Source organism: Agelaius tricolor, unplaced genomic scaffold, assembly GCF_023055355.1.
Source record: "Agelaius tricolor isolate 1412-34295 unplaced genomic scaffold, bAgeTri1.0.p SCAF_52, whole genome shotgun sequence".
Classification (NCBI taxonomy): Eukaryota; Metazoa; Chordata; class Aves; order Passeriformes; family Icteridae; genus Agelaius; species Agelaius tricolor.
Genome location: NW_027269312.1, coordinates 1,563,616 through 1,585,191, shown reverse-complemented (window position 1 = coordinate 1,585,191; position 21,576 = coordinate 1,563,616). Strand labels below are relative to the sequence as shown.

The 21,576-nt window shown below is 59.6% G+C and overlaps 2 pseudogenes; one reads left to right on the top strand and one right to left on the bottom strand.

Moving 5' to 3' along the window:
- Positions 1-1,294: 1,294 nt before the first annotated feature.
- The window catches only part of LOC139604545 (low affinity immunoglobulin gamma Fc region receptor II-like), a 41,917-nt pseudogene continuing 21,635 nt past the window's right edge, over positions 1,295-21,576 (bottom strand).
- Positions 12,298-19,617, top strand: LOC139604523 (Fc receptor-like protein 2; annotated as a pseudogene).

Below are 21,576 nucleotides of genomic sequence, written 5' to 3'. Positions count from 1 at the left end.
GCCCTGCAAGAAGCACAGAACCCAAAGGGAGCCCAAGCAGTGCCTCTGGGAGGGCCTTTGATGGTTTCCAGAGCAGGGCTGGCTAGAAACCGCCCCTGCAGGGGCATCTGAGAGGGAACCAGTCTGGAAATGCAGCAATTGATCACTTTGTCCCTGTCCCCAAGGGTCTGGGAGAGCCCCAGAACTACTGCCAATCCCACACCAAGCTGCTCAACAACCTGACCTGGACCCTCCTCCTCCTCCCTGCCTTGCCATGGATGGACAGTGCCCGGATGCCCCGCACCCACCACAGCCGCTCTCTCACTGCCCTCCACACCTGGATGGGGAGAGAAAATTGAATGAAAGGTTCCTGGGTTGAGACAAGGACCAGGAGAGATCACTCATCAAATCCTGTCACGGGCAAAACTGCCTCGGAATTAGAGATATGAATTGAATTTATTGCTGACAAAATCAGAACAGGATAAGGAGAAATCAAATAAACCCTTCCATACACCTTCTCCCTGTTATGAATAACTATGTAGTCATTGGTTTTCACTACTATATTGGTTTTTCCAAATTATTTTGGTATAATACAGTTTGTAATCACTTTTTAACTGCTTTTGATACACTACAATTTTTGTCAGCCTTTTACCCTAATCCCTGTGTAAAATATATATTTATAGTGTAATAAATATATTCTAGTTCAGGCACTCACAAAGTATCAAGATAAAGACAATTTGCTGTGTATTACAACATTAACTGTTGCAGAAGTAGCTAATACCTTTCTTTGTGTAACTAAGTGACAATGGTGAGAAAACTCAGATAATTTTGTGAAATAACTAATGTTAATTTAATGTACTAGTGGATTATTTTATCTGTATGAGAAGAACACATTGAAAAGTAGTGAGTAAATAAACATCAAAAAAGAGAATGCAAAGAGGAATTTAGCACTGACCCTTCATTTATCAAGAACTGTCAAACCACAGAACAGGGGGGACTTGTGAGAATAGAAAATATTTAAATTTAATCTACAGTATGGTGTGTACTTTATGAAAATTAATCAAGGGTGAAACTAAGCAAAAGAATTCCCAGAACATGTAAACTGGAAAGAGTGTTTAAATATGTATAACCCTCCTGAGTATGTATTTATCCAATACAATGAAAAGGTATGTAAGGAGCATTGTTGTAGTTAACTGTAGGCCTCTGGCAGTTGCCAAGCACCCAGCCCACTGTTTACTGTCCCTTTTATCCCTTATTAAACATTTACAAATTTTAAAGAGTGAGCCTTGTTTCTCACACAGTTTAATCAAACGTGTCATTTTGTGCACAATAAGAGGGAAAAACATTGTGTGCCCCCCTGGCTCTGGGAGGGGGAATGAGGAGCCCTGTGGGTGCTGTGAAGAGGAAGAAGAGACCCCTGAGGGGAATCGATGCCCCCAGTGCCCCCAGTGTCACAGCACATCATCGTAGTCACAGGGGTCCCACTGTCCCTCGTGGGGTCCCGACAGCTCCGTGTTGGTCACTTGTGGATCCTGAGGTGGGGCAGGGCTGGGGGACACCCGTGGGGGCCCTGAGAGAGACACCGGTTGTGGGGATGTGGTTGGGGGGGTGACACCTGTGGGTGATGTGTCCCTGTCCCCCCCTGTACTCACCCTCTGCCCACTCGGTGCCCCTGATGTGGGTGTTGAGCACAGCCCCCTCCTCCACGGGGGCCTCCTGTGGGGATAAGGGGGGGTCTGGATGGTGTCTGGGGAGGGGGAAAGGGGAGTTCCAGCCTGAGCCCCCCACTCACCTGTCCTGGAGCTTCCTGGCAGCTGCAAGAAAAAGGGGAGGGGGTGACCATGGGGACACCGGGATCCCTGAACCTTCCTGAGACCTTGCAGCTCCAACCACCCACGGGACCCGCAAATCCCCACTGCAGCCCCAATTCCCGATGGATCCCTGACTCCCCCTGGAGACTCTGAGCACCACTGAACCCCCCGGAACTTCTGCATCACTGCAGTGCCTCCAGTCCTCCTGGTGCCCCCAACCCTCTGAGCCCCCAGAACCCCAAGCCTGGCAGGGATGGGCACCCCCAAACTCCCATAGGACCCCAGAAAGATCCCCCAACATCCCTGCACAGACATCCAGGAGCTCCCCAAATCCTTCAGGAGCTCCCAGTGCCACCCCAACGTGCCACAAAGCCCACCCAGCAATGACCCTGGAGCCCAACCAACACCCTCCAAATTGCTCCCACATCCCCCAGGACCCCCAGCTGAGGTCACTGCAGTCTCAGTGTCCCCCAGCTCAGGGGCCCTGGGTGCTGCCGATCTCTGCCACCATTCTGGGGCTTCCCCTCACTCCAGGACCCCCATCCCCCCCATTGTCACCAACCTGGCGGTGCCAGCAGTGACAGCCCCCGATGACAGCCAGGAGCAGGAGCAGGAACAGGAGGGTCCTGCTGACATTCACAGCCACTGCTGGGGACAGAGGGGACACATTGGGGTCACCCTGAACCCAGGGGGTCTTGAACATACTGGTGACCCTATGTGACCCCACCTGTGACCCAGGGTGAGCCAGGTGTCACCTCCAGGGCCAGCTCAGGGCTGAGTGCCCGGAACACGCGGTGCCCGTCCTGTCCCAGCTGGTTGGTGGCCATGCACTGGTAGGTGCCCGAATGTCCCACATCGATGTCCCTGAGCTCCTGGAGGGGACCCCAGGACACCTCCTGTCCATTGTGCAGCCAGGTGAAGGTGACAGGGGCTGAGCCCACCTGCACCGAGCAGTGCAGGGTCACGTTGTCACCTGCATGCACCTGGTGTGACAGGGGACTGGGGGTGATGGTGGCATTGGCCACAGGCATAGCGGGGACACAGACAGGGCTGACAAATGGCAGGGTGGGATGGGAGTGCTCTGGGTGGGGTCATCCCCAGCCCGAGGGTCCCGCTCACCCAGGACAGTGACATTCAGGGGGTCACTCTCAGCCGTGCTGTCCCCGTCGCTGACCCGGCACCGGTTCTGGCTGCTGTCATTGTCCCTAATGTGGCGCAGCTCCAGGTGGGGGCTGGTGCCAGGCAGTGCCCCCGAGCCCTCCCGGTGCCAGGAGAAGGACAGGGCACCTGTCCCCATGGTCACTGAGCAGTTCAGCACCAGGCTGTCCCCGAGTGCCACCTGTGCCCCAGGGGGCTGCACTGACAGGGACACCCCCGAGAGCGGGACCCCTGCAGGAGAGGGGGACACCAGGGAACAGTGAGGGACCCAGGGGATTCAGGGAGGGGCAGGGGAACTCCAGTGATGGAGAGCGGGCGCAGACATGGGGGGGCCGGGGGGGGGGGGGGGGCAGTGCTTAGAAAGGAACCCTGAGGGATGGGGGGGCTCCGGGAGGGAACACCAGGAGAGGGAGGTGGGCAACACCAGGGCAGGTATGGGGACCCTGGGAGGGGAGGGTGTGATCTGGGGAATGTGCAGAGAACTCAGAGAGGGGTGATGGGACCCAGGGAGGGGTGAAGGGACCCAATGTGGGATGGAGGGAAACACGAGCCAGGAATGGGGGGATTGGGGGAAGGACCCGGGGCAGCAATGGCAGGACACGGAAATGGTGCCAGGGAAGGATGGGGGTACCCATGTACGTGCAGTGAACCTGGTGAGGGACCCAAGAAAGGATGGTGGGAGCCAGGGAGGGATCCGGGAAAGGTTGGGTACCCCAGAGCAGGCATCAGGGAGGGCTGGGCGATGCCAGGCAGTGTGGGGGACCCAAGGAGGCTGTGGGGGCTCCCCGTGCCCATCCCCGCACTCACTGTGCACCGTGACGCGGAGCCGGGCGCTGCTCTTCCACACAGCCCCACCCTGGGAGTGCACCTCACAGCCATAATTCCCCGAGTGGGAGACCCCCAGGGCGGGCACCAGCAGCTGCGGGGACCCCTGCGGGTCCCCCACCACCTGCCTGTCCTGGCAGAACACGTGCAGGAGGAGGGCTTGGGGCCGCAGGGGGCTGGGGTTGCTGAGGCAGCTGAGAGTCAGAGGGGACCCCTGGGTGGGCTTGGGGGAACCCCACAGCACCGGCACCGAGAAGAGCTCTGGGAAGGAGAGGGGAGGTGAGGACTGTGGCTCTGAATCCACTGGGAAGTGGCTTTGGGGTTGTCAAGATATTGGAGTTCCAGCCATAGGGGTGCTCACCGTGCACTGTCACTGTCACAGTTGCTGACCGGGACTGCCAGGACCCCACCAAGCCCTCACATCGGTAGCGGCCGCTGTGGTGCAGCTGCAGGGGGGACAGGGACATCCCGGTTCCCCTGAGGGACCCCCCGAGATCCTTCTCCTCCCGGTAAAATCGCACCCTGCTGAGATGGTTTTCCTGCCGGCCCCGGCAGCACAGTGTCACTGTGTCCCCCTCCAGCAGTGCCCGTGCTGGCACCTGCAGCACCAGTGGGTCTGTGGGACAGGAAGGTCACATCTCTCTGATGAGGCCATTCTGAGGTGGGTGCCCATAGCACCAGGGACATCTGGGTGCTCTGGAGTGCACTGGGCTGCACTGGCATGTCCCTGTGTGCAGGGCACAGGCTCTCGCCACATGAGGGGTGTGAGGCCTTCCATGGAGTGGAGCCCACTCTGACCTCTCAGGGGCCACCCTGATCATTATAGATCCACCCTCACCATCTAAGACTGTCACGGGGGGGCTGCACCTGATGCTGGGTCTGTCACATGTGTAGATGCCACTCTCGGTAACACTGAGGCGGTCACGTCCCTGCTGCCCCCAGCGCTGCCCATCCTTGTACCAGGTGGTGGCACTGGCGCTTCCTGAGCCCTGGCAGGTCAGTGTCACCCGGTCCCACAGCACCGCCGGCCTCCAGGGGGGCTCCACCAGGAGCTGGGTGGTCTGGGCACCTGTGGGTGACAGGGGACACCAGCCTGCCAGGGCCAGTGTGGGGCTGGGGACAGCGGGGTGGGGCCATGGCATCCCCTGAGGACTCACCAGCGAGGCCGAGGGTCTGGGCTGGAAGGGAGAAGGGACAGGGCTGGGTGGGGGTGGCACTGCAGGGAAGGAGGCACCAGGGTACAGGGTGTGGTGGCTGTCCCCAAAAACTGTCCCTGTTGGGACAGCATTTCTTGTGGGAAAGTGTGTGTGGGTGGCCTCAAAAAGATTTGGAGAGGCAGGGGGACATGTCTGTGTCACAGCCACCTGTGCACCAAATCCCTGTGGCACAGACACCTTGGGAACAGGGACACTGAGGCCACCCTGGGCTGAGGCAGAACATGGGGACACTGTGGACACCCCTGGCACGAGGACACCACAGAAACAGCCCATGCTGGCCCAGGTCACCCCCACCAGCTCATGATCCCATCCCCATGATCCCATCCCCATGGCCACATCCTCGCGGTGCTTGTCGCTTTCTGTCCCTGCATCCCAGTTCCCTTGTCCCTATCCCCAGAGCTACCCAAACCCAAAGGTGCCAGTCCCCTCATTCATATGCCCACATACCATCCCCAAATACCTGCCCCCCTATTCCTGTCCCCAAAGCCACCCTACATCCCCAGTCACACCAAGGTCCACTGTGGGTAACATGGACTGGCACTGCTGCCATTGGGGACCCCAGAGTACCCTGCAGCCCCCCTGTGCCCCCTCCCCTTCCCATCCCCGGGGTGTCAGGCCCATGTCCGGGGCACTCACCCCACAGGAACAGCGCCACCTTCCCGGCCATCCCGGTGTCCCCAGCCATGTGCACTGGCTGTCACTCGCAGCTGTGGCCCCTGCTCCCCTGGCTGGCGGCTCTTCGGATGAAGGGGAAGGAAGCGAGGTCAGGTCTCGCCCTCATGCGTAGGTGGCACCTGGAGGGGTGGGGAGAGTGGGGACAGGCTGGGGACACGGGTGGGTGGGACAAAGTAGGACATGGGGTTCCCAGGAGTGGGGGGCTCGGTGGGTTTAGGGAGGTAGGAATGGGGTCACTGGGAAATGGGGTGGTGAGGAGGGGGAATGTCCGGCGATGGGTCTGCCATGGGAATGAGCGTCCCCATAGCTGGGGGGACTCAGGGATGGGAGTCCCAGGAGAATATGGGCTCCAGGGAATTGAGTTCATGGGATGGGGGAATAGTGGGTCCTAGGAGGATTTCAGGGCTTGGAATGAATGGGAGGGGTTTCCTTGGAAATGGGGTCCCGGGCCATGGAGATCCTGGGGAATGTCAGTATTGGGATGGGGGTTGCAGAGAAGGTGGAACATAAGGAATGGCGGTCCCATGTTTCGGTTCCCAGAGAATGGGGGTGCCAGGGATGGGCAGCGGCTGGGTGAGCCCATGGGTTGCAGCTCCTTCCCTGGGTGCTTCAGATTTTGGGGTGATCCAGAGCTTAACTTAGCCCCCACAAGGTGCCGGCGGCGTGGGGATTACCACAGACAGATCCCGAGGGGCTCTGGGTCTGTGCCCCTCCAGACCCCAGTGACTTTTCCCTCTCTTTATTCCATTTTCACCATTTTACCCCTCAATTTCAGAAACCCCCAGTTTGTGCCTTGATGATCCTGGGGGGCACCTGAGCAGGGAATGGGCTGGGGAGGCTGTGGGAGATGGGGGAGTGCAGCTTTTACCGCCCCAACGCTTTCACTTTCTCTGTACTGCGGCAGAAGGAAGAGGCTGTTTGACACGTTTGTCACATGGAGGGGGGGTTCTGTCCTGGGGGGGGCACATCCAGGGGGCTCCTGTCCTGGGGGGATCCTGTCCCAGGGGGACACATGCTGGACAAGGGGCTCCTGTCCTGGAGCATGGCAGATTCGGAGGGGTCCAGACTTCTCCATTCTTGCTCGTCCCCTGCAGGATCTGAGCCAGCAAAAGCAGCTGGGGAATGGAGCCCCTGGGCAGGAAGGAACTCCCAGACTCCTGCTCCTTGAAGCCAGAGGCCACCCAAGGGTGGGGCCCAACCATGGCCCAGCCCCACTGCACAGGGATGGCCATTGCCCAGCCCTGCTCTGCCCAGCCCCAGGTGGCAGCCAGCACCTGAGGGTCCCCCCTGCCCCCTTGGCTTTGATTCTGGCAGCTTTAGAGCTGCTGCAGAGGTGAGAATTCTGTGGGGGAAAAAGGCCCTGCCTGTGGTTTGCTCAGCCCTGCAAGAAGCACAAAGCCAAAAGAGAGTACAAGCAGTGGCTCTGCTAGGGCCTTTGATATTTTTCATAGAAGGGCTGGCTAGAAACCGCCCCTGCAGGGGCAGCTGAGAGGGAACCAGTCCAGCAATTGATCATTTCTTCCTCTTGGGAAGGGACTGACAGAGGCCCAGAACAACTGCAAATCCTACAACAATCTGCTCAAGAACTGGACCTTGACCATTGTCCTTGAACCAAACCTGCAGCCCTCAGGATCCGCATGGAAAGAATGCTTGGATTTGGATTGTAGTGGGCAGATAAGAGAGAAATGTATGGAAATATCAGTCAGTGGATCTGCCTGTGGTCATGGAAAGGCTGTGGGGAGTGTCCCTTGCCTGGATTCCAGGTGTCCCCAAAGCTGCTCCATCCCTGCCCTCCTCACCTGAGTGAAAGGCTGAAGGTTTGCAGGAATTGTGGTACAAAGCCACCAGAGGTGCTGTTGTGGACCCGAGACCTGCCTGGGGTCAGGTGCTGCCTTCCTTCCATTCGAGATCATGGAGAGCGGTCGCGGGTGTTGTGCACGGCGTGTGCCTGGCCCCGGGACACTGCTATGCTGCCAGTGGGCACTGGGATCCAACCTGCTGCCTTGGTGGCTTCTGCCCGCTGCCGGTGGTGGTGCCGGGACCGATTGGTGGCCGTGAGTTTGCAAAAGGAGCGATTTGCCCTCCTCCCTCCCGCCCGAGGCCGCCACGGCCCCTGAGGGGATGGAGCTGGAGCGGGGCGCCCCCTGCTGGCCGGGAGTGCTCCCTGCAGCGCCCCCTGCTGGCCGCGGTTATAACTGCCACAAAAACCAACAGCGCTGAGCGGGAGGGAAAGTTCTGCGTTTGTGTTGTTTGTTCTCTTCTGGTTTATAAATTTCCCAGTAAAGAGCTGTTATTCCTTTTCCAAAACTTTTGCCTGGAAGACCCATCATTTTTCAAATTAAAAAGATTTTTAGACATGGGTCTTCCTACCATTCCAGGAACATCCTCACTTTCCTTGGTAGATATTTCTCATTTAAATGAGTTGCCAGCTGCTGGGTTCCAGTGTGGTTGGGACAGACACCCCAAGAGAAGACACGGTCAGGGACTTGGCCACCTCATGCTTTGTCCTTTAAGGCAGCTGGGCCACCAAGGGCCCTCTCCATAGCTGGCACTCCTGGTCACACGGCCACTCAGGAGCTGGCTTTGGCAGAGCATCACACTGTCCCCAGTGTGACATGGCTGACAGACTGATGGACAGACGGGGCCCTGTCTCACCAAAAGCAAGGCCTGACCCACCCCTGCTACACACAGGTGTTCCAAAATATCTCCAGACATCAAACTTTTCCTGTCTCTGACACCCCGCCCTGTGCCATGGCATGATCCCGACTGCCCTGGGAAAGGAGGGGGTTCTGGAATTCCCACAGGGCCTTTCTGACATCCTCGTGGGGGGAACAGGGCAGAGGACAGTTTTGGACAGGGAACAAGAGAATCCAGAGCCTCCTGAAGGCCACTTTGGCCATCAGAGCAAGGAAGGTCCAGAGCCCTGCCAGGTTCCTCTGGTGGAGGAAACATGCTGGGGGAAATGTCTGGGCTTTGTTCCTTATTGGGGGCTTTCCCTGGAAATTGTTCCTTGTGTGACAATTTGGACACTGAACCTTATTGCTGTTGCTGTTGGTTTTATTCTCTCTCATTGCTGTTTCAGGAAATTGTTCTTCTCTCAGCCCTTTGGCATCTTTGTGCCCCCACAGGGAGGGATTGGGGCAGTTTTTTAGTGGCAGCACAGACACGAGTGGGTGCCCATGGGTGGGGACCCCCAGTGCCCCCAGTTCCCCCCAGTGTCACAGCACATTCCCGTAGATGTCACCGGGTTCCCGCGGTCGCCCCTGGGGTTCCCGCAGCTCCGCGTAGGTCACCTGGGGATCCTGGAGGGTGGTGGCACGGGGGGACACTGCGAGAGACACGGGCTGTGGGATCTGGGTGGGGTGACACTGGTGGGTGACGTGTCCCTCTGTGTGTGTCCCCCCCGTACTCACCCCCTGCCCTCTTGGTGACCACGATGTGGGTGTACAGCACCTCCCCCTCCTCTGGGGGGACCGGGGGATCCGGGGGGGCCCTGAGGGAACAAAGGGGTTTTGACGGAGGGAATGGGAGGTCTTGGGGGTTCGGGAAAATAGGGAGCGCGTGGTTTGAGCTCCCCACTCACCTTTCCTGGTTCTTCCTGGCAGCTGCAGAGGAAAGAGGGGAGGGGTGACTGTGGGGTCCCCAGGGCCCTGAATGCTCTCAGGATTCCTGAACTCCCATGGGACCCTCAATCTTCAACAGGACCCCCATGCATTCCTGGAGCCCCCCAGAATTCATGAACATCCTCTGTACCCCAAATCAACTCAGGCTTAAGTACCCAAAGCCCAGGAGGGACAGAGACCCCCCAAACACCCCCAAGGCCCCTGAAAGAACCCTCAACATCCCTGAACAACCCTCCTGCACCTCCCCAAGCTCTACAGCACCCCCAGCCAATGTCACAACACTGGGATTGTGAATGCCACTCTCTTGTTTCCCAATTATGGGGGCCTCTACAGTCGCCTGGGACCCCCGTCCCCCCATTGTCACCCACCCACACGGTGCCACCAGTTCCAGGCCACAATGACACCCACGAGCAGGAGCAGGAACAAAAGGGCCCCACCAACCCCTGTGGCCACTGCAAGAAAAAGAGGGGGACACATCAGGGTCACCCATCACCCCAGGGGTTCTGCACTCCCTGGTTACCCTGTGGGACCCCACCTGTGTCCCTGTGTGTCCCTGTGTCCTGCTGTGTCACGTCCAGGACACCGGGGGTGATGGTGGCATTGGCCACGGGCACTGCGGGGACAGAGACAGGGCTGAGGGCACAGGGTGGGGCTGGCAGCTGGTGTGGGGGGACAGGGATGGGGGACTGGTGTGATGGGGGATGTCAGGAATGGGGTCATAACACAGAAGGGTGTGGGCACAAGGGAAGTAATAGAAGGACCAAGGAAATTTTTGTTGGGGACTTGGAGATGCCCAAACAGGGGACCCGAGGTGTCTGTGGGGGCTCCCTGTGCCCATCCCGCACTCCCTGTGCACCATGACATGGAGCCTGGTGCTGCTTTTCCCCACATCCCCCCACCTCAGGGTGCAGCTGGCAGCTGTAATTCCCCGAGTGGGAGACCCCCACGGCAGGCACCAGCAGCTGTGGGGACCCCTGCGGGTCTCCCACCATCTTCCCATCCCGGTAGAACACGTGCAGGAGGGGGGCTCGGGGCCGCAGGGGGCTGGGGGTGCTGAGGCAGCTGAGAGTCAGGGGGGCCCCCAGGATGGGCTCGGGGGGACCCTGCAGCACCGGCACTGAGAAGAGCTCTGGGAAGGAGAGGGGAGAGGGAATTTTGGCCCCGAGTCCCTGGGGAGGGGCTGTGGGGGTGTTGGGGTGGGGACTTTGTGGTGCTCACCGTGCACTGTCACTGTCACTGGTGGTGACTCCCTCCACCCCCAGGATCCCACCTTGCCCCTGCAGCTGTAGTGGCCACTGTGGCTCAGCTGCAGAGGGGACAGGGACAGCTCAGTGACATTGGGGAACACCCCCAGTTCCTTCCCCTCCTGGTAGAAGGACACCGAGGTGACCGTTCTTTTCCGCCAGCCCCGGCAGCGCAGTGTCACCGTGTCCCCCTCCAGCAGCGCCCGCGCCGGCACCTGCAGCACCAGATCATCTGGGGGACAGAGGGGATTCATCACATCACAGGGATGTCAAGGGTCCCCCTGACATCGGGACCCTCACGGAGTCACACCCAGTGCACCAGAGGTCATCAATTCCACAAACAGGGTCCTCTCGCTCTGGGGTGCTCTGGATGTCCCCAGAGCAGGGGATGGGCTCTGGTCACACAGGAGGTGACCCATGGAGCAGAGCCCACCCAGAGTCCTTGGGGTGCCTGTGGGTGCAAGGCTGGGGACACCGAAACCCCCCTCACCTTCCGAGACAATCACAGGGGGGCTGAGCCCAGTGCCAGGTCTGTCACAGCGGTAAATGCCTTTCATGGTGACAGTGACATTGGTGCGTCCCTGCTGCCCCCAGCGCTGCCCGTTTCTGTACCAGGTGGTGGCACCAGCAGTCCCCGAGCCCTGGCAGGTCAGTGTCACCCGGTCCCACAGCACCGCCGGCCTCCAGGGGGGCTCCACCAGGAGCTGGGTGGTCTGGGCACCTGTGGGTGACAGGGGACACCAGCCTGCCAGGGCCAGTGTGGGGCTGGGGACAGCGGGGTGGGGCCATGGCATCCCCTGAGGACTCACCAGCGAGGCCAAGGGTCTGGGCTGGAAGGGAGAAGGGACAGGGCTGGGTGGGGGTGGCACCATGGGGACAGAGGCACAGGGGTAGGGTGGGAGGGGGCTGCCCTGAAAAAGGTCTCAGTGGGGGCATTGGTGTGGCACAGATGTCTCGAGGACAGGGACACAGCAGCCAACTCATGGTCAGGCATGGGGACCCCTGTGCTGGCACAGGTCATCCCTGCCAGACCCATAGCCACATTCCCATGACCCTGTGCCCATGGTCCCATTTTGGTGGCACCTGTCCCCATGGCTCAAGCACATGGTGCTTGTCCCCTTGTTCCTGTCCCTGCATCCCTGTGTCCCTCTTCCCCTATCTCTGTACCCACAGCTGCCCAAGCCCCAAGTTTCCTTCTGTAGCATCCTTGTCCCCACAACTCCATCCTCCTGTCCCTGTCCCCACATCCCAGTTCCCCTGTGTGTGTCCCGTGTTCCTGTCCCCATGGCCACCCCACAACTCTGGTCACACTGGGCTCCATGTCCTGCTGGCCTTGAGGACCCCAGGAGACCTCACAGCCCCCCTGTGCCCCCTCCCCTCCCCATTCCCAGGGTGTCAGGCCCAAGCCCGGGGCACTCACCCCACAGGAGCAGCGCCACCTTCCCGGCCATCCCGGTGTCCCCAGCCATGTGCACTGGCTGTCACTCGCTGCTGTGGCCACCGCTCCCCTGGTTGGCGGCTCTTTGGATGAAGGGGAAGGAAGCGAGGTCACGTCCGTCCCCATGTGTAGGTGGCCCTTGGTGGGGGCAGGGTGGCCACAAGCAGGGCACAGGCTGTGGGGAGGGTGGGGACAGCCTGGGGACATGGTGGGGGATGGTGTTGCCAGGAGTGGGGGGGCTCAAGGGATGTGGGGAACCAAGGATGGGTGTCCAGGAGAATGGGAGTCCACTGCAATTGGGGTTTCCATGCCTGGGGGGATTCAGGGATGGGGGTGCTGTGGGAACATGGTCCCCAGGGATTTGGGGTCATGGCAAGCGGGTGCCATGGCTGGGGGTGCAGGGGGAAAAAGGGGACCCTCGGGAATAGGGGTTCCGGGGGAAGAAGAAGCCCATGGGATGGGATCAAGGCAATGGTGGGGCTGGGCAATGTCAGTCCTGGCATGAGGGTCCCCAGGGAGGAGAGACCAAGGCAATGGGGGTCCCATGGTTGGGTTCCCAGGGGAATGGGGGTGCCAGGGATGGGCAGTGGCTGGGTGGGCACGGGGGTCACAGCTCCTTCCTGGGGTGCCTCAGATTTTGGGGTGACTCAGAGCCCAGCATAGTCCCCACCCTGGGGCAACGCATGGCTCTCCTGGGAGGTTCTGTGTCTCTGCCCCACTCACCCCTGGACTTTTTCCTGTCTCCCCGCATTTCCTGGCTGAACCATCCCAGGGAACAGCTGGGAGAATCCCAGGAAGGGAAAAAAGGGGTTGGGGGGTGCAGGCAGTGGTTTCAGGGCTGTGGGGGATGGGGCTCCCTGTCTGTGACCCCCCAACTCTTTCTCTTTCCTGCAGCAGTTTGTGCTGAGGCAAGGACATGAATTCTGTCAGGGGGGCACATCCAGAGGGGTCCAGCCTTTAGGGAAAAGGGCAGCTCTGCTGTGCTGACACCCAGGTCTTGTCCCAGGCTCTTGTCCCTGGGAGCTCCTCCTCGTTCTGGGGGTGCCACATCCTTGGGGATTCCTTTCCCAGAGGTGGCACATCCTGGGGTCCTCTGTCCTGGCTGGGCCTTGAGCATTCCCGCTGTCCCCAGTGGGGCCCTGTGACCTCTGGGGTGCCCAAACTTAAGGAGGCATCTTTTATGACCTTGCCCTGATGATGGTAAATCCCAGGATCAAGCTGGTTGAATTCCCTGATGCCCAATTGCTTTGGACAATTTTGGGGTCATATTTTGGTCTCAGATTTTGAGATGACTCAGAGCCCCGCACAGAGCCCACCCTGGGGCACCCCAGGCTTGTCCTGGGAGGCTCTGGGTCTCTGCCCCACACACCCCTGGGCTTTTTCCTGTCACCCAAATTTCCTGTCTTAGCAATCTCAGGAAACACTTGATGCCCAATTGACTGTGACAAAATTATACAGCCATAGAAAAAAGGCATAAATCTTTTCCTATACCATTATTTTCCCAACAAAAAACAAACTCCTCAAAAATCAAACTGACAAGGTATAAAATGCTCTGGTTTATAGAATCCTTTTAATCATTGCTTTCCCAACAAGAGTGGGAAATTATTATTCCCAAATAAGTGGATATAAAAACCACAAGAAAACCACAAACAAATCACAGTGAAATGAGACTTTTTGGTTCCTTTTGCTCCATCCCACAGCAGCGTTTGCTTGTGGATAACACAGAGGGTGGAATCTCCCTGAGTGTCCAACAGCTCCATGGGATTGTTCCCTGCCTGCTGGGCAGCAACCCAGCCCCTAAGGATGCCTTTTCTTGGGCCATATTAAGGAACTCTTCCCATTTTGCTCGTTCCCACCCTGAAACTTGTTTGACTTCCCATGGAGGAAGGGGAGAAGCTCTGTCCATGCTTGGGACAGTGCACAGGAATCTGTGGAAATGCCCCTGTGTGCCTCAGGGTCTGATTCCCTGGTAAATCCACTCCAGCCTGCCCTGAATTCCCCTCCCTGGGCACTCCCTGCTCCTGCTGTGACACCCCTGTTCCCGAGCCCCTCGTGTGCAGCCCCTGCTCAATATTTCCACACTTTTCCCTCTCTTCTGTGCAGATCCGGAACCCAAACATTCTTTCCATGAGGTTCCAAAGGGCTGCAGGTTTTGTTCCAGAAGGAGGGTCCAGGTCAGCTTGTTGAGAAAATCAGTGTTGGATTTGCAGCAGTACTGGGGCTCTCTCAGTCCCTTGTTGAGAGGGACAAAATGATCAATTGCTGCATTTCCAGACTGGTTCCCCCACAGCTGAACCTGCAGGGGCAGTTTCCAGCCAGCCCTGCTCTGAAAACCATCAAAGGCCCTCCCAGAGCCACTGCTTGGGCTCCCTTTGGGTTCTGTGCTTCTTGCAGGGCTGAGCAAACCACAGGCAGGGCCTTTTTCCCCCACAGAATTCTCACCTCTGCAGCAGCTCTAAAGCTGCCAGAATCAAAGCCAAGGGGGCAGGGGGGACCCTCAGGTGCTGGCTGCCAGCTGGGGCTGGGCAGAGCAGGGCTGGGCAATGGCCATCCCTGTGCAGTGGGGCTGGGCCATGGCTGGGCCCCACCCTTGCATTGACAGGGGTCCCCAGGATGTGCCACCCCTGGGACAGGCACCCGGCCAGGAATGTGCAGGGACATTTCCAGAACTGCCACACCCTGGGACAGGACCCCCCATGCCAGGATGTGTCACCCCCTGGGACAGGATCCCCCTGGACAGGAGCCTCTGGATGTGCCACCCCAGGACAGAACCCCCCCTTTCCCATCTGACTCTCAGCACAAACGGCCTCTTCCTTCTTGCCCAGGAAAAAGAAACTGAAAGTGTTGAGGGCACACAGCCCAACCCCTCCATCCCCCACAGCCTCCCCACCATTCCCTGCACCTCCTTCTCCCCATTTTCCCCCTCCCCTGGGTCCCCCCAACCCATTCCCTGCTCAGGTGCTCCCCGGGATTGCTGAGCCAGGAACCAGGGGTGAGGGGACATGGCAAAAAGTAAGGAGAATAAGGAAAAAAAGAGAAATAAAGAGAGGAAAAAGTCAGGGGCAGGGGAGAACACAGAGGCTGAACTACCCAAGACCCCCATGCAATGCCTGACCAGGACACAAGCATTCCAGGGGTGATTTTGCAGTGCCCTGGGTCACCCCAAAATCTGAGGCATCCAGGGAAGGAGCTGTGACCCCCAGGCCCCCCCAGCCACCGCCCATCCCTGGCACCCCCATTTCCCTGCGACCCCAACCTTGGGACCCAATTTCCTTCTGTCTTCCCTTCCCTGAGACCCCCATCCCTGGACTGCAATTTCCCAGGATCTCCAACCCCAAGGAACCCCATCCCAGTAATTCCAGTCCCTGGGACACCCCTTCCCTTGGGGACCTTGATTTCCCCTGTGCCCCCATTCTCACGCGGACCCCCATGCCATGGCCCCCATCCCATGATCACAAATCCCTGGAGGCCACATTGTTCTGGGACCCTCATTCCCAAGTCTGAGTCCACCCAACCCTTGGGACCCCCATTTCCCTGGGACCCCATCCCTGGGCACCCCATTCCCCTGGACACCCATCCCTGGCTCCCTACACAGCCTTAGACTGAGATTCTGGCAAGACCATGTCCCCACCATGTCCCACCCTGCCTCCCATGTCCCACAGCCTCCCCACCCTGCCCCCATCAAGGGCCACCTACACATGGGGACGGACGTGACCTCGCTTCCTTCCCCTTCATCCAAAGAGCCGCCAACCAGGGGAGCGGTGGCCACAGCAGCGAGTGACAGCCAGTGCACATGGCTGGGGACACTGGGATGGCCGGCAAGGTGGCGCTGCTCCTGTGGGGTGAGTGCCCCGGGCTTGGGCCTGACACCCAGGGGATGGGGAGGGGAGGGGGCACAGGGGGGCTGTGGGGTCCCCTGAGGTCCCCAAGGCCAGCAGAGCCAGAGCAGGGCATGGAGCCCAGTGTGACCAGAGTTGTGGGGTGGCTTTAGGGACAGGAACAGGGGAACTGGGATGTGGGGACAGGAACAGGGGGATAGAGATGTGGGAACAAGGATGTGGCAGAAGGAGCCTTGGGGCTTGGGTAGCTGTGGGGACAGGGCTGCAGGGGAACAGGGATGCAGGGACAGGGACAAGGGCCACATTGCATGGGGATGGGCCAGGAGAACAGGTGCCATTGGAATGGGACGATGGGCAAAGGGCTATGGATTTATGGCTGTGGGGACTGGTGCTGTTGGGCTGGTGGAGCTGACGTGTGCAAACATGGGGTGTCCACAGTGTCCCCATGACCCCCACCCAGCCCTGTCCCTTCTCCCTTCCAGCCCAGACCCTCAGCCTCGCTGGTGAGTCCTCAGGGGATGCCATGGCCCCACCCCACTGTCCCCAGCCCCACGCTGGCCCTGGCAGGCTGGTGTCACCCCTGTCACCCACAGGTGCCCAGACCACCCAGCTCCTGGTGGAGCCCCCCTGGAGGCCGGCGGTGCTGTGGGACCGGGTGACCCTGACCTGCCAGGGCTCGGGGACTGCCGGTGTCACCACCTGGTACAAGGATGGGCAGCGCTGGGGGCAGGAGGGACCTGAACACCTCACTGTCAACGAGAGTGGCACCTACATATGTGACAGACCTGGCATCAGTCTCAGTCCCCCTGTGATTGTCTCAGACAGTGAGGGGGGTTTGGGTGTCCCCAGCCTGGCACCCAGCGGACCCCGAGGGCTCTCAGTGGGCTCCACTCCATGGTTCACCTCCTGGTGTAATCAGAGCCTGTGCCCTGCTATGGGGACATCCCAGAGTATCCTAGTGTCAGGGAAACCATGTGGGAATTAGGGACCCCTGGTGCACTGGGTGTAACACAGATGGGGTCCCGGTGCCATCGGGTGTGACAGGACCCCTCTGTCCCCCAGGCCCGCTGGTGCTGCAGGTGCCGGCACAGGCGCTGCTGGAGGGGACACGGTGACACTGCGCTGCCAGGGCTGGTGGAACTGCACGGTCACCTTGGTGTCCTTCTACTGTGAGGAGAAGGGTCCGGGGGGGCTCCGTGATGGCACCGAGCTGTCCCTGTCCCCTCTGCAGCTGCACCACAGTGGTCACTACAGCTGCAGGGTCTGTTGAAATCCTGGTGGTCAGGGAGGTCATGAAATTCAGCACCGGTGACAGTGACAGGGCACAGTGAGCACCCCACAGCTGCCACCCTGACACCCCCACAGCCCCTCCCCAGGGATTCAGGCTCACAAATCCCCCTCCCCTCTCCTTCCCAGAGCTCTTCTTGTTGCCGGTGCTGGAGGGTCCCCCCGAGCCCACCCAGGGGTCCCCCTGACTTTTAGCGGCCTCAGCACCCCCAGCCCCCTGAGGCCCCGAGCCCCCCTCCTGCACGTGTTCTACTGGGACGGGCAGGTGGTGGGGGGCCTGCAGGGGCCCCTGCAGCAGCTGGTGCCCGCCGTGGAGGTCTCCCACTTGGGGAATTACAGCTGCCAGCTGCACTCCGAGGGGGGTGCTGTGCAAAAGAGCAGCACCCGGCTCCGCGTCACGGTGCGCAGTGAGTGTGGGGATGGGCACGGGGAGCCCCCACAGCCTCCTCAGCTCTCCCAGGCCTTCAGGGGATGCCCAGTCCTTCCAGACACCTGCCCTGTGGCCCCAACTTTTCCCATATCCTACCCTTGCTCCCCTGCTCCCTTCTCATGTCCCTCTCAGGGTCCCCGACCCCTAGAGGGCTGCCCCCATCCTACCCCTACACATTTTCCGTGTCCTGCCATCCCTGCCCCGGGTCTGTCCCCTGGTCCCCCCATTCCTGGCTTGTGTCTCCCCATCCCTCTCTGAGTCCCCTCACCCCTCCCAGAATCCCCCCCATCCCTCTATGAGGTCACATCATTCCCTCCCTGAGTCCCCATACCCACCCTGGTGTCATCCCCCCACCCCTCCAGGTGTCCCTTGGGGTTCTTTTCCAAGCCCCACCAATCTCTGCGCCCCCTCTCCCTCACTGGGGTCTCCCTGCCCCTCCCCTACCACCCCCCCGGGTCCCTCACTGTCCCTTGCGATCCTCCCCTCCTGCAGGGGTCCTGCTTCCGGGGTGTCCCTGTCAGCACAGCCCCCAGGGGACAGATGGCACTCAGAGACAGCCTGGTGCTGAGCTGCATGGTGGCCGTGGGGACAGGTCCCCTGTCCTTTTCCTGGCACCAGGAGGGCTCGGGGGCACCACCGGGCACCGGCCCCTGCCTGGAGCTGTGCCACACTGGGGAAAATGACAGCGGCCAGTACCGGTGCCGGGTCAGTGACGGGGACAGCGTGGCCGAGAGTGACCCCATGAATGTCACCGTCCTGGGTGAGCGGGACCCTCGGGCTGGGAGTGACCCCACCTATGGCACTCCCATCCCACTTCACCAGGTGCCAGCCCTGTCTTTGTCCCCACAGTGCCCGTGGCCAATGCCACCATCACCCCTGGTCCCCTGTCACACCAGGTGTGTGCAGGTGACCCTGTGACCCTGCACTGCTCAGTGCAGGTGGGATCAGCCCCTGTCACCTTCACCTGGCTGCAGAACAGGCTGGAGGTGCCCCAGGGTCCCCTCCCGGAGCTTGGAGACATCAATGTGGGACATTCAGGCACCTACAAGTGCGTGGCCACCAACCAGCTGGGACAGGACAGGCACCACGTGTTCCAGGCACTCAGCCCTGAGCTGGCCCTGGAGGTGACACCATGGGGACACTGCAACAAAGGTGGGGTCCCACAGGGTCACCAGGGAGTGCAGGACCCCTGGGGTGATGGGTGACCCTGATGTGTCCCCCTCTGTTTCTTGCAGTGGCCGCAGGGGTCAGTGGGGCCCTTTTGTTCCTGCTCCTGCTCGTGGGTGTCATTGTGGCCTGGCACCAGTGGCACCGTGTGGGTGGGTGACAATGGAGGCACAGGCGTCCCAGGGAGCTGTAGAGGCACCCAGTGTTGGACAATAATTGGGCAGCACCCACAGCCCCAAAATTGTGGCATTGTCTGGGGGTCCTTTAGGGTTTGGGGAGGTGCTGGAGGGTCCTGCAGGGATGCTGGGGGTTCTCTCAGAGGCCCTTGGGGAAGTTAGGAGGTCTCTGTCCCTGCTGGGCTTTCGGTTCTTGAGGCTGAGTTGGCTGGGGACACTGGGGAGGTTCCTGAATTCTGGGAGGCTTCAGGGATGCTTGAGGGTTCTGTTGTAAATTGAGCGTCCCGTGGGGGGTCAGGAATCCTGGGAGGGTTCAGGGCCCTGCGATCCCACAGTCACATCTCCCCTCTTTCCTCTGCAGCTGCCAGGAAGCAGCAGGTAAGGTTGGTGAAGGGCTTCCGACATGTGTCCCCTTTTACCCCCACCTCACAGCTCTCCATTCCCTCCCCCACATCCCCTTTATTGCCTCAGGGCCCCCCCGGATCCCCCAGCCCCCCCAGAGGAGGGGGAGGTGCTGTACACCCACGTCGTGGTCACCAAGAGGGCAGGGGGTGAGTACGGGGGGGGGACACACGCAGAGGGACACGTCACCCACCAGTGTCACCCCACCCAGATCCCACAGCTCGTGTCTCTCGCAGCGTCCCCCCGTGCCACCAACCTCCAGCATCCCCAGGTGACCAACGCGGAGCTGCGGGGACCCCAGGGGCGACCGCGGGAACCCGGTGACATCTACGGGAATGTGCTGTGACACTGGGGGGAACTGGGGGCACTGGGGGTCCCCACCCATGGGCACCCACACGTGTCTGTGCTGCCACTAAAAACTGCCCCACTTGCTCCCCGTGGGGGCACAAAGATCCCAAAAGAGCTAAAAGATGAACAATTTGCTGAAACAGCAACGAGAGAGAATAAAACAAACAGCAACAAGGTTGAGAGTCCAAAGGATCACAGAAGGAGCAATTTCCAGGGAAAGCCCCCAATAAGGAACAAAGCCCAGACATTTCCCCCAGCACATTTCCTCCACCACAGGAATCTTGCGGAGCCCTGGACCATCCTTGCTCTGATGGCCAAAGTGGCGTTCAGGAGGCTCTGGATTCTCTTCTCCCCTGTCCCCAATCCTCCTCTGCCCTGTTCCCCCCACGAGGATGTCAGAAAGGCCCTGTGGGGGTTCCAGAGTCTCCCTCTTTCCCAGGGCAGTCAGGATCAGGCCATGGCACAGGGTGGCTGTCAGAGACAGGAAAAGTTTGATGTCTGGAGGTATTTTGGAACAGCTCCATGTGGCAGGGGTGGGCCAGGCCTTGCTTATGGTGAGACAGGGCCCCGTCTGTCCATCAGTCTGACAGACTTGGCACATTGGGGACAGTGTGACGCTCTGCCAAAGCCAGCTCCTGAGTAGCCGGGTGAAAGGAAGTGCCAGCTATGGAGAGGGCCCTTGCTGGCCCAACTGGCTTAAAAGGCAGAGCATGAGGTGGCCAAGTCCCTGACCGTTTCTGCTCTTGGGTTGTCTTTCCCATCCAGGCTGGAATCCTGGCTGGAGTTGGCAACTCGTTTAAATGAGAAATATCTGCCAAGGTAAATGGGAGCGTTCCTGGAATGGAAGGAAGACCCATGTCTAAAAATCTTTTTAATTTCAAAACTGATGGGGCTTCCAGGCAAAAGTGTAGGAAAAGGAATACCAGCTCTTTACTGGGAAATTTATAAAGCAGGACAGAACCAACAACACAAACCCAGAACTTTCCCTCCCGCTCAGCGCTGTTGGTTTTTGTGGCAGTTATAACCGCGGCCAGCAGGGGGCGCTGCAGGGAGCACTCCCGGCCAGCAGGGGGCGCCCCGCTCCAGCTCCATCCCCTCAGGGGCCATGGCGGCCTCGGGCGGCAGGCAGGAGGGGAAATCGCTCCTTTTGCAAACTTGCAGATTGTTGTTGTCTTTGCAGTAGTTCTTGGGTCTCTCATTCCCTTACCAAGAGGAACACATGATCACCTAATGGACTGGTTGCCTCAGAGCGGCCCCTGCAGGGGGCGTTTCCAGCTAGCCCCACTCTGAAAAACCATCAAAAGCCCTCTCATGTTGTCATCTTATTGCAAAGGTTTCCATACCTTCTTGGTGATTTCTTATGGGCACCTCCTAGCAGCACTGAATCTTTCATCTTCACAACACAGCTAAAAAACACCAACTCTCTTTACCCAGCTAAGTCACTCTTTTGTAGCACTCGTCTTCTCATTAGACAGAGCTGTGGCCTGTTAAGGGCAGGCTTGTTCTTAATCTTTGGTGATTAGTACAGCTGCAACTCTTCAGGTGTGAGGCTACTTTCTGCAGTATCTTTATTTTCTTACATTCTATCCTTCCACACTCTCAGAGCCACTGCTTGGGCTCTCTTTGTGTTTTGTGCTTCTTGCAGGGCTGAGCAAACCACAGCCAGGCCGTTTTCCACCCACAGAATTCTCACCTCTGCAGCAGCTCTAAAGCTGCCAGAATCAAAGCCAAGGGGGCAGGGGGGACCCTCAGGTGCTGGCTGTCACCTGGGGCTGGGCAGAGCAGGGCTGGCCAATGGCCATCCCTGTGCAGTGGGGCTGGGCCATGGCTGGGCCCCACCCTTCGATGGCCACTGGCTTCAAGGAGCAGGAGTTATGGAGCTCCTTCCTGTCCTGGGCTCCTTTCCCCAGCTGCTCTTGCTGGCTCAGATCCTGCAGGGGAGGATCAAGAATGGAGA